The sequence below is a fragment of the Macaca fascicularis genome, chromosome 6 (assembly GCF_037993035.2).
Source record: "Macaca fascicularis isolate 582-1 chromosome 6, T2T-MFA8v1.1".
Classification (NCBI taxonomy): Eukaryota; Metazoa; Chordata; class Mammalia; order Primates; family Cercopithecidae; genus Macaca; species Macaca fascicularis.
The window spans coordinates 170,023,610-170,039,705 of record NC_088380.1 but is presented as its reverse complement, the minus strand read 5'-3'; the positions used below and the strand labels follow the sequence as shown (position 1 = coordinate 170,039,705).

At 43.3% G+C, this 16,096-nt stretch overlaps 1 long non-coding RNA gene across 1 annotated transcript in view; it reads left to right on the top strand.

Annotated features, from left to right (window-relative positions):
• The window catches only part of LOC135971159 (uncharacterized), a 136,002-nt gene extending 121,346 nt beyond the window's left edge, over positions 1-14,656 (top strand). The window contains exon 3 of the long non-coding RNA XR_010587237.2: positions 14,561-14,656. This is a non-coding gene — a long non-coding RNA (uncharacterized lncRNA). The remainder of the gene's footprint in view (positions 1-14,560) is intronic.
• The last annotated feature ends 1,440 nt before the right edge of the window (positions 14,657-16,096 follow it).

The following is a 16,096-nucleotide window of genomic DNA, read 5'->3' as shown; positions in this document are numbered from 1 at the left end:
AGAATAGTCAAGGCTCTACCAGTTTTATTAGTGATTATTTCTAAGACAGCTTGTAACCGTATGATTTGGTTGATCATGTAAATGGGGGTCCAGTACCCCCATGAGCCATCTTATGCCTAAGTAGCAGGCCTATAATATTGTATGATTCTCTCAGGGGGCCATTCATCATCTTTCCAATTTCCTATAGCTGTGCTTCTCTTTTTGTGGGAAGTATAGACAGAGAAACCCAGGAGTTTGCCTGTTTTTATGGGCGGTAGGAAGAAAGATGGTTTAATAGTGCCAATAACACAACTACCTGCCCACTGGTCAGGTAATTTGGCGTAAACTCTATGCCCACATATCCAATATAATCCAGCGGGACTGTCCAGTCCTGGTACTCTGAGTGGGTCCACACGGTTTGCAACTTTGGGAATTTGCTAAATGGATTCCTCTCTGTTTGATTTGAACTCCACCAAGTGACTGTTTTTGTGGTACCATTATACAGTTTCTGTCCCAGACAACAAAGTCATCCTACAGGGTGAGTGAATTCTTTTCCTTCTCTAGCTATGCAATATTGTTCATTAACTGAGGCTTTTAGGACGCAGAAATTATCAGGGTGATTCTTTTGAGCCGGGAATTCATCAGGAACTGGGTCTGTAGGTACTAATTCTTGGGTTTCCCATGGCCATTGATCTCTCATTACAGTTCCTCCACATACATAACATGAAGTGACATTGAGAGACTGGGCTACATGCTCGGCTAATTGCAAAAACAAATTTCTTGTTTTTCCTGGAATTTCTGGTACTGGTACATTTAGTTCATCATAGAAAGTTTGAAACACTGGCTCAGGAGAGCGTTTGTAAACTCCTCTTCGAACCAAGATATTTACTCGAGGATCCAATCCGGCCCCATCGATTCCCAAGGTCACACGCTCCCCTGTTTTCCAGCATGGATCAAGGGGATTGGTTATTACTAGCTCTAAGGGGTTACACTGTCCCTTAGTGCAGGAAGGGCCATTTTTTCTTTCTGAAGGTGAACTGGATCCTTTTCATTTTTTATCCAAGTGGCCCAAATGATACAAGACCAGTATCCACATTCATTTCCACACAGTCCTAATTCATGACAAATGTACTTATTTTCAGTGATAAAGCCTTTTTCCCAACTAAAAGAGCCACATCCCTTTCCTAACTTATTGCTATTAATGACAGCACAGGCATCAAATTTCAAGATTACGTGTTTGGGCACCCCTTTTTCTTCTGGCTAATACTTTACTTGTATCATTTGAGTTCCCACCAGTCTTCAGTCCTTAATCTTATTTCAAAAACTGTGGACATGGGAGGCTCAGAGGGGTCATAACACACATCTGGTTGGTCGGATGGGCTACATACCTTGTACTGAGTGTCATTATATAAACGTGTTCCTTTTAAAGTTCCTAGGCATTCATAGTAACTACAGAACAGAAAGATTGTTTTCACTTGTCCTACCTGAGTAACCTAATGTATACACTGAGAGCAGTCTTCCATGCTGGGAAAATCAGTGGAAGTTTTTACTATACAAGTCCAAGTTATAAGGAAAATGAGTCCCACGGTGATTCTCCTCATGCTTTGGCTGTGCATAGACCAGTCAGCTTCCGGGTGTGCCTGGAGCAGGGCTTGTCATCCTCCTCAGAGTCACTTTGCAGGGATTGTCCGGGCTCGGTTTTGCCTCCCAGATTTCATTGGCTGCAGTTTCACACGGCTGTGGTGGATCCAGGCTGGGATTCCTTCTACCTTTACAGCCATGGGGGTGATCAGGATGATGGTCTGAGGTCCTTTCCACCGTGGCCGCAAAGGGGCTACGTGCCAGTCCTTGATCCACACGCGATCACCTGGAGAGAAAGGGTGAACTGGGGAGAATAACCTGATGGGACACCTCTCATCTACCCAAATTGAGATTGTTTGTGTAATTTTTCCTAAAGCCTGTAGCTGTTGCTGTAATTCAATTTCACCTAACTCTCAGGGAGTGCCTGGAAGCTCCTGTAGTACAGGAGGGGGCATATGATACAGTATTTCATAAGGGGAGTATCCTGTTTTCTTAGAAGAAGTGCATCTAATTTTAAACAATACCATAGGAAGGGTCTGTATCCACTTTAATCCTGTTTCCTGACATACTTTCCCTAAACTATTTTTGACAGTCCGACTCATTCGCTCCACCTTTCTGAAACTCTGAGGTCAGTAGGTGGCATATAGCTTCCAAGTGATTCCTAATGACTTTGCTGTCTTCTGTACCAAGTCAGCCACAAACACCGGCCCGTTATCTGAGCTGATTAGTAAGGGCAGTCCAAACCTAGGAATAACATCTCGGAGAAGCACACGGTTACCTCGGAGGCCTTTTCAGTTCTTGTTGGATAAGCCTTCACACACTCAGAGTAAGTACACACAAGAACCAGCAAATACTTGTTACCTCCACATTTCGGCATTTCTGTGAAATCCACCTGAAGATCCTCAAAAGGAGCTGCTCCATAAGCTTGTATGCCGGGTGGAACAGTGGAGCCTTGCCTGGCATTGTGCTGTCGGCAAGTAATGCACTGTTGTGCTACGGCTTTAGCAAGGGCTGGCAAGTGTGAGATGTAGAAGTACGGGCCTAACAGTTTTTCAAGTGACTCTTGACCTAGATGAGTGGTTTCATGCACGGCCAATACGATTGTGGCTCCTAGCAACGGCACAGCTACCCTCCCATCTGGCAGTCTGATCTATCCTCCTTTTATTACTTGCCCCCTTCTGTGTGGAAGAAGTCTTTTTCTTCCTTAGAATAGGTAGGTACCAGGTCAGGTGTTTGAGGGAGTAGGGGGCTACTACTGATGCCTGTTAAGGGGTAGATGCTGCTTTTTGAGCTTCTGAATCAGCTTGAGACTTTCCTAAGGCCACTGAGGCAGAGGCTCGCTGTTGTCCCTTGCAGTGCATGACTGCCACCCTCTGAGGTTTCCACACTGCCTCTAATAATTGTAGAATTTCTTGTTGATATTTTATGTCCTTTTCCACAGAATTTAACAGACCCTTTTCCTTATATAATGCTCCATGCGCTTAGAGGGTTAGAAAGGCGTATTGAGAGTTAGTGTAGATGTTTACAGTCTTACCTTCACTGAGTTCTAGAGCCCGAGTTAAAGCAATGAGCTCAGCCTTCTGGGCTGAAGTGCCCTGTGAGGATGGTTTGGCTTCAATGACAGCATCCAAAGTTACCACCGCATATCCTGCACATCTTTCTCCTTGTGGGTTAACGAAGCTGCTCCCGTCCACGTGTAACTCCCAGTCTACTGATGCCCATGGCTGGTCCCGAAGGTCCGGTCTGCTAGAATAGACTCTACACAGCTATGCTTGACCAGGCTCTCTGATACTGGGAGCAGGGTGGCGGGATTTAGGGTGTTATAGACTTCAGTGGTCATGTGGGGATTTTCACATAGCAAGCTTTGGTACTTGGTTAATCTAGCATTTGTTAGCCAATGATGTCCTTTGGTATTCATCAAAGTTATCACAGCATGGGGGGCCTTTACATTCAGGTTTTACCCAAGGGTTAGTTTATTTACTTCTTGTGCTAACAGGGCTGTTGCTGCCAGGTCCCTTAGACATGGTGGCCAGCCTTTGGAAACCTCATCTAGTTGTTTTGAGAGAGAGGCCACTGGCCTTGGCCAGGGCCCCACAGTCTGGGTTAAAACTTCAACTGCCATTTTTTCTCTTTCTGGCACATAGAGTGTAAAGGGCTTTGTCAAATCTGGTAGTCCTAGGGTGGGGCCAACATAAGTTTTTCCTTTAACTTACAAAAGGCTTGCTGTTGTAGAGGCCCCATTCAAAAGGCTCCCGGTCACCCCCCTTTGTAACCCTGTACAAAGGTTTGGCTAGTACTGCAAAGTTTGGAATCCATCATCTGCAAAACCCCACAGCTCCTAGGAATTTTCTTACTTGCCTTCTGGTTTTAGGTTCCGATAGGCTGCAGATGACCTGCTTTCTTTCTGACCCCAGGCTGCGTTCCCCTTTCCGAATAGTGAATCCCAGGTAGCATACCTGCTGTCTGCAGATCTGAGCTTTATTCTTGGACACCTTATACCCACAGTCCTCCAGGTGCCGAAGCAGGGCATCCGTCCCTTTTGCGCACCCGACTGCTGTGGAGTGTCCCAGCAGAAGGTCGTCCACGTACAGGAGCAAGATGCAGCCTAGGTCTTTAGCAGGAAACCTTTGCAGGTCTCTAGCCAGGGCCTCCCCGAAGATAGTAGTGGAGTTCTTGAACCCTTGGGGAAGCCGGGTCCAAGTGTACTGAGTAGTGACACCTGACTCTGGATCTTCCCACTGAAAGGCAAACAGCTTCTGGCTCTCAGGAGCCAGTCTGATGCTAAAGAAGCATCTTTTATGTCCAGACAGGTAAACCAGCTGTCTTCAGCTGGCAGCAGCCCTAACAATGTGTAAGGGTTAGGAACCGTTGGGTGCAGAGTCACTGTAGCTTGGTTGACCAAGTGCAAGTCCTGTACTGGCTGGTAGTCCTTGGTCCCTGGCTTAGGGACAGGCAGGAGGGGGGTGTTCCATGGAGACTGGCAAGGAACTATAATTCCATAGGCTCCCAAGCGCCTGAGATGAACCTGGATTCCTTCGAGAGCTCCTCTGGGAACCGGATACTGCTTTTGTCTAAATGGTTGGGCCCCAAGCTTAACTTCTGTGAGTACAGGGGCTTGGTTGACCGCCAGTTCTGGAGGATTTTCCTCTGCCCATACTCGGGCCATTGCTTAGCTAGAGCTGGTTTTATCTCTTGGCCTGGCTCGGTTAGAAAAAGTCTCCATTCTTCTTCCTGGGGGACCATAACGGCCATGATAATTCCTTTTCCTGGTAACTTGAGCTGTAAAGAGCCCTGTTTTGTAAAGGAGATGGTGGCTCTCAGCTTGCTAAGCAAGTCTCTTCCCAGCAAGGGCAAGGGGCAGCCAGGCATGTACAAGAACTGGTGAACTATCTCATGTCCCACCAGGCAGGTCCGTGGTAGACAGAAAGCCTGCTTAGTGGAAACTCCTGTTGCTCCGATTATATCAATGGTTTTCTTGGATAAGGGGGGCGACCGGGGTGGTCACTACTGAATGTTCAGCACCAGTATCGACCAAAAGCTTAATGTCCTTGCCCTCCGTTGTAATCCTGACCGTGGGCTCCTTGAGGGCACTTGAGCCCGGTCCCCTTCGGTCCAATAGGCCTTCAGCCAGATTGAACAAAGCTCCCTCGTCTTTGTCTGAGGTCTTTTGTTCCGAACCACCTTGCTTTTCCTTCAGTTGAGGACACTTATCTTTCCAATGTCCTATTTCCTTACAATAGGTGCACTGGTTACGTTGCAAGCATGAGCAATTAGACTGAGTATTCTTCCCTGAACCCCTCTTTCCCTCGCCTTTCGGGGGAATTCCCTTAATGGCCGCAGCCAGTAAGTCGGCATTTCGCCTAGCCTGGTGTTCGCCTTCCTTATGGCTTTCTCTGCAGCTTGTTGCATCTCTATTCACAAACACTTGATTGGCTATTTCCAGTAACTGTGATTCATACCCGCAAACCCAGCCTGTTTCTGCAATTTTCTTCTGATATCTTCTGCGCTTTGACTAAGGCCATGTTAATCATGTGCTGATTTTCAGGGCTATCTGGATCAAAAGGAGTGTACATACGGTAAGCCTCACACAGTCTTTCATAGAATTACGCTGGATTCTCCTCTTTTCCTTGGATGACCTCAGAGACCTTATTTATATTTGTAGCCTTTTGAGTCCCTTTCTTTAGACCTTCTATTAATGCCTCACGGTACCATCTTAGCCTCTCCATGTCTGGTCCCTCGTTCGGGTCCCATTGGGGGTCTGTTCCTGGCAGTTGAATTCTTATATATTCTTGGGGGTTTTGGTAATTGGCTGGGACGTGCTCCTCTAGCCACTTAGCCACCACCTGGAGCACCCTTCGCCTTTCATCTGTATTAAAGAGTACATGAGCAGCTGGTGGCAATCAGCCCAAGTAGGATTATGAGTCCGTATAATAGTTTGGAGCAAGTCAATTAAAGCTTGAGGCTTGGCCGGGCGCGGTGGCTCAAGCCTGTAATCCCAGCACTTTGGGAGGCCGAGATGGGCGGATCACGAGGTCAGGAGATCGAGACCATCCTGGCTAACCCGGTGAAAGCCCGTCTCTACTAAAACTACAAGAAAATTAGCCGGGTGAGGTGGCGGGCGCCTGTAGTCCCAGCTACTTGGGAGGCTGAGGCAGGAGAATGGCGTGAAACCGGCGGGGCGGAGCTTGCAGTGAGCCGAGATCGCGCGCCACTGCACTCCAGCCTGGGGCACAGCAAGACTCCGTCTCAAAAAAAAAAAAAAAAAAAAAAAAAAAAAAAGCTTGAGGCCTTTCAGTGTAAGATGGAGTATTATTTTTCCAATTGAGGAGGTCAGCAAAGGTTAAAGGTTGATACACAAAGGCACACCTTTCCACCATGTGTCCATCCTCATCTACCCCAGTATATTGCTGCTGTCTTAGGGGCATTTGGATTCCAATCATGGGCCATAAGCGAGCTGCCAAGGGAGAAATTTCTCCTGCGGCTTCACCTCCGCTCTTGTCTACTCTGGGTGGTCTAGGGGTGTGGTCATCTGGTGGAGGTGGAGGTGCTGTGGGCTCAGGGGTGAGGAGCCCTTCCTCCCGATAAGGAGAGGGTATTGCTGGTACCAGTTCCTGCCATGATTATTCTGGTGTTGGGTCAGACAGGACTTTTGGTGCCGACTTCCCTCGGTGGTTGGAGCAAGGACCTTCCTTAACTAACTGTCCCTTTGCTACTAGTACTGCTGCCGCCTGTCCTCTTAACCAGTGTGGGGGGTCCAAAACTAGCTGTAACCAAGAATCTATATATGGGAACTGATCTGGTTACCCTAACTTACAGGTTACCCTGTGCCATACCTTCGAGACAAGGGACCTGTCCAGGCTTCCTTCTAATGGCCAACCCACCTCTAATGCTGGCCAGTCTATCTCACATAAAGTTCTGTTTTCCTGGTGTCATGGTGGCTCCATAGTCTCCCTTAAATCCATTTTTGAAAGTTTTTAACATAGTTCCTAGTGGGGTGGGCTTACTTTGTGCCTGACCCATGTTTCTTTGAGACAAAACACCACGCTCACACCACACACACACCACAAAACAAAGAATGGGTAAAAAGGGCACACACACACTTTTACAGTTTATGCCAAACCAGAATCAAAACCAAAATCAGAGTATCAAGAAATCTAAGCTGGGTCAAAACCAAAACCAAAGTATTAAGCAATCCAAGTCAAGACAAAAACCAAAGTGCTGGTACAGGCACACTGTGGGTGATCAGGCCACGCTTCCACTCAAATGGCGTAGGCAGGTTCCCAAGACCAGTCCTGTCAAGCAATTTAAACCAAGTCAAAACCAATACCAAACCAAAGTGCTGATAAAGGCACGCCTTGGGTGATCAGGCCACGCTTCCACTCAAATGGGGTGGGCAAGTTCCCAAGACCGGTCCCGTCAAGCAATTCAAACCAAGTCAGAACCAAAACCAAAACCAAACCAAAGTGCTGCTAAAGGCACGTCGTGGGTGATCAGGCCACGCTTCCACTCAAATGGAGTGGGCAAGTTCCCAAGACTAGTCTTACCAAATTTCAGATGTCTGGACTCCAAGTACCAGTTCCTTCCCGGTGTTCGGCCACTGCATTGATCCTCCACGGGGGCCTGCCACACACTGCTCTGGCCAGGCGTCCCACCGGGGCAAATGCCCACCCGGGAGCGCTCTCAGGATCTGCGTCGCTTGGGCTGGTTGGAGTCCCCTGTAGGGATGTTCCACAGGGCAGGCTTTAGCCGCCTAAGGAGCTGCCTTGACCATCCGCCAATCACCTCACTTCCTGGTCAGGGAACCAAGAAATGCAGCAGGACGAGCTGCAGACAAAACTCCTCAGACACCCAGTTAAAGAAGGAAGGGGTTTATTCGGCCAGGGGCATCAGACTCCTGTCTCAAGAGCCGAGCTCCCCGAGTGGGCAATTCCTGTCCCTTTTAAGGGCTCACAACTCTAAGGGGGTGCCTGTGAGGGGGTCGTGATTGATTGAGCAAACAGGGAGTAGGTGACTGGGGGCTGCATGGACCGGTATTTAGATCAGAAAAAACAGGATAGGAATTTTCACCGTGCATTTCTATACAATGTCTGTAATCTATCGATAACATAACCAGTCAGGTCAGGAGTCGATCCTTAACTACCAGGCCCAGGGTGCGGCACTGGGCTGTCTGCCTGTGGATTTCATTTCTGCCTTTTAGTTTTTACTTCTTTCTTTGGAGGCAGAAATTGGGCATAAGACGATATGAGGGGTGGTCTCCTCCCTTAATATTAGTACCAAATCAAAGACTTTCTCCTTTTAAGTATTTTTTTAAAAAAGAAAATTAGAATGTATTTTTCACTGTGCAATTCAACACTATACAATCTCATGTTCACACACAACCTAAATTCAGGTGCCATCAGTGGGTAGCCTCTCTTTCTAGTGCAATAGGGGTACCATTGACAGTATTCTCTTCCTTGGTTGCTCCACCATGTTACCCCTCTTCTCAAAGTTTCTTTAGATCTTCATTGCTTAGAGAATAAAGTAAATATCCTAAGACTTAAGGCTCATCAGCTGATCTCAACCAGCCTCAATATGGGTTGTTTTTGTGTCTGTAATGCTTTTTGAGTTTTATAAAATGACTATGTATACAGAATTGCTTTGTTGTGACATTTCCACTTTTACATCTTTTCTTGCATTCTATTTATTGTATCTTGTCTAACATACCCTTACTTCTTGTGAGTAAGACCTGTGTGTTCCATGTTCCATCTTCCCTTTTTTGATGTTCTTCATTACCTAGCCCAGTGCCGTCTACTGGGTAGATGCTTCATCATCAGAAGGTAAATTATTGACTCCTAAGCTTTGTTACTACAAATTCAGCTTTCATTACACAAAAGATTAGTGGAGATGATTCAACTCTGAAACCATCTAAATTCTCATGATAGCACAATTAGAAGGTTCTTTGTAATATTACAACATGAGAAAACACAATAGAAGGAGGACATTTTAGTGGCAGCAGACACTTTCATACTGAGTTTGGGATCATGTTTATCACATTTGTTTTCTTAATTTGAAAGCCTAAGCTCCCATATAACTTTTTATGAACTAGCTGATTTTCATGTTTCTGAGTCACTTTGGAACACATTTTATTTTAATAAGAATAACCCATGGAGCAAAAAAGGCAACAGCCTCCTTATTTTCCTGCTCTGCATATAGGAATTTTTGTCTTTTGGCTGCCAAACCTGTATTCCACATTGTCCAGCTTTAGAAAATGGATTGTTTTTAATGGGTGAGTTTGAGTGACAAAGGCAGAGAGCAGGCCAGTGGCCTGTCCCCTCAGTGGATCGGATTAGATCTGAGTGAATAAAGACGTGATGGGCTGCAGACTTTAGGGGGAAATCTGCAGTGTACATTGGCACTTCTGAGTGGCACTAACATTCTCCGTTTGCCTTACAAACTCTTTAAAATGCCATTTGCATTAATGATGGTATAATTGACATTGCTTCTCCAGAAGCTCAGAGGATTGTGGGGAGGTAGAATAAAAAAAAAATTTCATTTCCTCTGAAGATTCTCCTGTAGCTACAAAATGTGAAGAGACAAGGACTCCTGTTAGTGTGTGATGTTATATTAATAAAAAATCAAATAAGCACAAAACCTATCCATCATCACAGTTTTCCCAGTAGCCTTTTATCTCATTGTACATTATCTTTCTAATTGACACGTATCAGTATTATTATGAATGGTAGATATAATTTTTTTACACTAAATACCCAGAATGCTTCACGATCCATTTGTTCACATTGATTTCTCTTTAAGAAGTGAAACTCTTGTAGTTGCAGCAATAGCTTAATGTCCCAAACACCCATGAATGTGTGTGACAGAGGAGACGTGGGCAGGGGACTCAGGATTCAGTCTCTGCTATAACTGAATGGGGTTGAAATCTTTATGAAAGAATGACCTTTTAGAGGTCAAAGATCAACTGCAACGTGTTGGAACCATAATTTAGAAAGACATATACACAGAGGTCAATAAGGTTTTAAATGAAACTGTCAGCTTTTTAACAAGGTCAGTTATAATGTATTTATTCCCTAGCTTTGTACTGGATCTGTGTATATTAGCAACATTTTAATAAATGTTTTGTGAACGATGGGTTAGTAGAGGACATAAGTAATTTCTAACTAGCATTTTGTAACACCTATATTAGTAATGTGTGTTTTCTTATAGTATTTTACTGAAGTTAAATCAGGCAAAAGACCAGAGAAAACCAGAGTATAAGCACAATTTAGATTCCTAAGGGAAGAGTTTCGTGTTTTTTTGTTTGTTTGTTTTGTTTTTTACTAATGCCAGTAAAATTCTCCCCACTCATAATATTATGCCAAATGGAAAATATCTATCTTCTAATGACGCTTGGTGTTGGAGAACATATTTCTGAGGCATTGCATTATTCTGAAGTGCCTTCTAAGTCATTCAGGAAAGATCAGGTTAGGTGTGGTGATGTGAAATGTTGAGGTTGTTCACACAAAAAATTATAATTTTTTGATTTTTTAAATATTTTATTTATTTTATTTTAGAGACAAGATCTCACCCTGTAGGCCAGGCTGGAGGGCAGTGGTGCCATCATAGCTCACTGCAGCCTCCTACTCCTGAGCTCAAGCAATCTTACCATCTCAGCCTCTCAGAGTGCTGGGATTACAGGTGTGAGCTATTTTCAACTACATGTAGTGTGTATGTGTCTTAGGGCATGCTTAATTGCAAGGAAAACAGATCTATTCAAATGTCCTTCAGGAATTTGTGGTGAAAAATTGAGGAGAATCACAGAGAAGTCAGTTTTAGGAAGTATGGCCAGACCTTGAAGTGAGTAGAGGGATAGAGACTTAACTCAAACTAGCTAAAGCAAAAGAGAGATTGTTTCCCAGACCTGAGTGAGCAGAGTCTTCTGCTCCTTGCAGATGAACTTACCAAGCCAGGTGAGGGTGAACACTTTAAGAAGATCCTGCTTTTTTTTTTTTAATTTAAATTATTATTATTTTTTAAATTTCATGAGATGGAAAGTAGAAGTAGGCAATATAAGAAGAAAGAACATGAAACTGGGTCAGGCAGAAGCAGAGATCTCCATGTGGTGTAGCAACCTCCACACCATGGACATTTTGAACTAGAGGATTATTCCTTTTCTGTTTTTTTTTTTTTGAAACAGAGTCTTGCTCTGTTGCCCAGGCTGGAGCTCGAGTGCAGTGACACCATCTCAGCTCACTGCAACTCCTGCCTCCTAGGTTCAAGCGATTCTCCTGCCTCAGCTTCCCAAGTAGCTGGCGTTATAGGCACCTGCCACCACGCCCAGCTAATTTTTGAATTTTTAGTGGAGATGGGATTTCACCATGTTGGCCAGGCTGGTCTCGAACTCTTGACCCCAAGTGTTCCACCTGCCTCGGCCTCCCAAAGTGTTGAGATTACAGACAGGAGTCACCATGCCCAGCTAACTAGATAATTCCTTACTGTGGCAGACTGTCATCTGTGTTATAGGGTGCTTAGCAGCATCCCTGGTCTCTATCCACCCTGAAACATGGGAGTAAAACATTTCTTGAGACGTTTCCAAATGCCCCTGGCAGTCAAAATTGCCTCTAGTTGAAAACTTCAATACGGGAAAGTAGGTGTATGGATTTCAGACTGTCACAAAACTCCTCAATCATTTATAGCCTCTCTTGTTGTGGAGAGAATCCAATAAGGGGTAAAGAGAAGTGTGGAAGGTTTTTTTTTTGTCGAGTTCTTCCTAATGAGAGTAGAAGTTTCGATTAAAGTTTCTATTTTATGGGACAAGGTGAGAATGCATAGGGGTAGAGGAGGTGGTGTAAGAAGAAGAGGTTTCCAGGATACCTTTAGTGTGTTGTATCTTTTCACAGTATGTTGAAGTGTAGTTTATCTATTTCCATGGAAATGTGCATTAAGCTAGGCTCGTCTCTCCAAATTGGTCTGTTGAGCCATTTAGATCTAAAGCCCTATGCTATTTAAAGTATCAGACAAATATGGCAAAGAAACTAGCAGTTTATACCGCAGTTTGTAGTGTTTTAGGAAACCCATAAAATTTATTTCTGACTTGATTCTTACCTTACTTGTATAAGTCTACGAAGAGGTGCATGGCAAATACAGGATTTGAGAGTCACCAACTCTACTCACTATTCCGTCCTTGTTTTATTTGTGTTTTTAGCCAGGTAGGTGTTTCCCTTTGGTTGGATGGAAAAACAAGCCAAACAAAACAAAATCTAAAACAACTCTCTGCCCAACTTTCTTTTTTTTTTTTTTTTTTTTTTTTTTTTTTTTTTTTTGAGACAGAGTCTCGCTCTGTCGCCCAGGCTGGAGTGCAGTGGCCGGATCTCAGCTCACTGCAAGCTCCGCCTCCCGGGTTTACGCCATTCTCCTGCCTTAGCCTCCGGAGTAGCTGGGACTACAGGCGCCCGCCACCTCGCCCGGCTAGTTTTTTGTCTTTTTAGTAGAGACGGGGTTTCACCGTGTTAGCCAGGATGGTCTCGATCTCCTGACCTCGTGATCCGCCCGTCTCGGCCTCCCAAAGTGCTGGGATTACAGGCTTGAGCCACCGCGCCCGGCTCTGCCCAACTTTCACAATATCGTCAATCCTATTCTTTAATGTCTCCACTGATTATTTTAATCTTTAATATACTTTAAATTTCATTTTTAAATTTTACTTTTTATTTTATTTTATTTTTTGAGATGGAGTTTTGCTCTTGTTGCCCAGGCTGTAGTGCAATGGCACAATTTCAGCTCATTGCAACCTCAGCCTCCTGGGTTCAAGCAGTTCTCCTGCTTCAGCCTCCCAAATATCTGGGAATACAGGCATGTACCACCATGCCCAGCTAATTTTTGTATTTTTAGTAGAGACGGGGTTTTGCCATGTTGGCCAGGCTGGTCTCGAACTCCTGACCTCAGGTGATCCACCTACCTCAGCCTCCCAAAGTGCTGGGATTACAGGTGTGAGCCACTGTACCCGGCCCATTTTTAAAATTTTAATAAATTGTGTCTCCACATCATTATGCTGTTTTTCCTTTTCTTAGTTTACCTTTGATTTTCTGCTCTTATTTCATAGAAATTTCATGGCATCCTTTTGAGGGGTGTTATAAAATTAGTAATGATTTTTCCTCTATCTCTACTGGTAAATGACTATCAGAGTAATGCTCTTTTAATTCTTCAGTATGATATTCTCTTCTTAATGTTTTGCATATATCATTCTTTGAGCACATCTCTGCTTTTCTTTATCTCTATCCATCCTCAAATTAGGAGATCTTTATTCAGATAATGTTTACCAGCAGGGTTGTGTGTTTTTCTTATGGCGCTTCTCGCTGTTTGCTAAATTCTTGTATCAAATCTACCACAAGAAAGTAGCTCATTTCCCAATGCCTTACAGATTTCAGTACTGAGGTTCTTAAATCCTCCTGTCTGGAAACTTCACATTTGAGCGGATTTCAAATATAAAAATTATAACCCTTGCATGTACTTCTTTCAGGCTCGTTCTGTTTTAGCTTTTCTAAGAATACATTCTTTTCTAGGAGAGATGCACCTCTGCAGCCCCTCATTCTGTGTCACCCATTTATATATTTTTGAAAGTTGTCATTCCCAAATACCAAGTACTATTTCTGGTTATCTTAAGCCAGAAAGGATTTAATACTTTGGAAGAAGTTAGGACATTGTACGAGTATTGGGATGGTAGAGGGGGCGTTACTGCTGCAGTTGGGAGTGAAATGTAAAAGTCTTTTACCTTTGTGTCACTTAATCTAACTTGATTAATATATGGAGTGGGCGCATCCAGTGGGCTGGAATTAGGTCATGTGCCTGGGTTGGACTCCTTTCTCTGAAAAACAGGGCAGCAGGGTGTTGTCTCACACCAGAATACTCAAGTTGTGGGTCCAATTGTGTCCTCCAAAAAGAAATGTTGAAATCCTAACCCCAAATACCTGGAAAGATGACCTTATTTAAAAACGGGGTCTGATATAATTACGTTAAGATGAAATCATTAGGGTAGGTCCTAATTCAACGCCTGATGTCTTAATGAGAAGGAGGAAATTTGCACACTGACACACAAGGGGAGAAGACCAAAACATGACAGAGGTAGAAACTGGAGTGCTGCAGCTGCAAGCCAAGGAACATGAAGGATTGCCAGCAACCATCAAAAGCAGGGAAGAGCCAAGGAAGGATCTTCCCCTAAAGCCCTCAGAAGGACCATGGCCCTGCTGACACCTTGGCTTCAGACTTCTAGCCTCCAAGACTTCGAGAAAATATATTTCTGTTGTTCTAAGCCATTTGGTTTGTTTTCAAATGTTCTTGCAGCCCTAAGAAATGAATATGATACACAATGGGGGATTCCTTTGAAATTGCAAAGCGGGTGGGTGATGATGGACAACTGTAGAAATCCCAAGGTCCAGTTGGGAGAGTGTGTAAGGAGACAGTATTCACCATACATCCCAAAGTGGTACTCTCGAACTAGATGACTGCTCACCGAGTTTTCTTATTGGTACAGATCCTGGATCTCTCAGGCATGAGACTAGAGTGAAAGAGGATAAAATGTCTTCCTACCTTCTCTCTGGGTTGTTCCGCTGGATGAACCCACGCATGGGTAAGGAATTTTTTTTTCTTTATCCAGTTTCATAAGCCATAGAGTTGTGAGAAATTCCTCCCAGATTTTGGCAATAGTGTATCTGTTCAACTTTATTTTAAGCTCTTTTTCAGTTGTTATTATGTGTGAATATTCATGAGACTTTTTGTTAGAAGTTAGGAGGATCTGCACCAAAGATACCTCTTTATTTTCCCCTATTTTTTTTTTCTATCTTTTAAATTATAGGTCTAAGTGAAGAAGGTTTAGAGAATAAGGGCAAAATGGGCACCAAGTGAGACCTCAGGTCATGTTGGGATTTACTCTAAAAATTTGTCAGCTTTCTTCTCCCTTTCCCCTGTGATATGAGACAATTTTCCTATTTCTAGAGACTTCTAGATTATCTACAGCTATCTTTACATAGGTACTGCAGTCTTAATTAACAAGTTATAGAACTGAACATTTTCCCTTTTGTAATATCTTGGTTAGTCCTTGAATTATGTAATATGTAAATAGCATGAAGCCACTTCAAAGAACTTTGAAAGTACAATTATGCACTGAAGTACTAAGCCAACAGAATTAAGAGTAAACGAATGTGGCTGCTTTTGAATAATAATTCAAAGGATTTAATGGAGGTAAGCTAGTAAACAAGTGTAAGAGACTGAAGACATAATCTTGGACTTTGAAATACTTTTGAGAGCATTTTGAGCAATAGTTTGTTAGCTTGAAATTTATTTCAAATGTCTATCCCAGGAATGTAATTGAAGGAAAAATGGTTAGTCTAATTTAGAACTTTATGCTCTATTTTAAACTTTGAAAAAAAAGAATCCTGTTAGGGCCATAACGAAAGGGTTTTCTTTAAAAAAAATTCAGAAGTCTTTCTTTATTTTACTTATGTTGAAGCTATGTTTTTTGATTAAAATGCAGTAAAAGCTATACTAGAGGAAATTTAAAGGCATTTGTTCTCAAAGATAAGGTATTTACAAATGAAGGCTATCCAAGATAATTTAAAAAGCAGTGAGACTTGATGAGGGGAAATCAGTGTTTCATTCTTGTTATGTTATTGCCGTCAATCAACTCTGCAGAGAAAAACAAAGAAGAAAGAAGCAACAAAAGGACAAAGTCATTTATCTTTAAATGTTCAAAAGGTGCAGGTACTGTCTCTGCATTGGTTTGCAAATGAAAAGATTTTTCTTCTTTTTACTTATTTTCGTAGACCTCCCTAAACAAGGGGAAAGTATAATTTAGAAGATTCAGAGTCAATGAAAATTGGTGTGTGTAGGAGCTTATAAAATTAATTTTAGTTGCTAGGCCTTTAATACCAGGGTGTGTCCTATGCACTGTGCCCTTTTAAATAATCCTTTTACGTTGCTCAGGGCAGATATATTTTGAGAGTGGCACCTCTATTAACCTTAGCTGTATACCTTTTAGAGAAGAAGAAAAAAATCACTGGAATTCTATTTT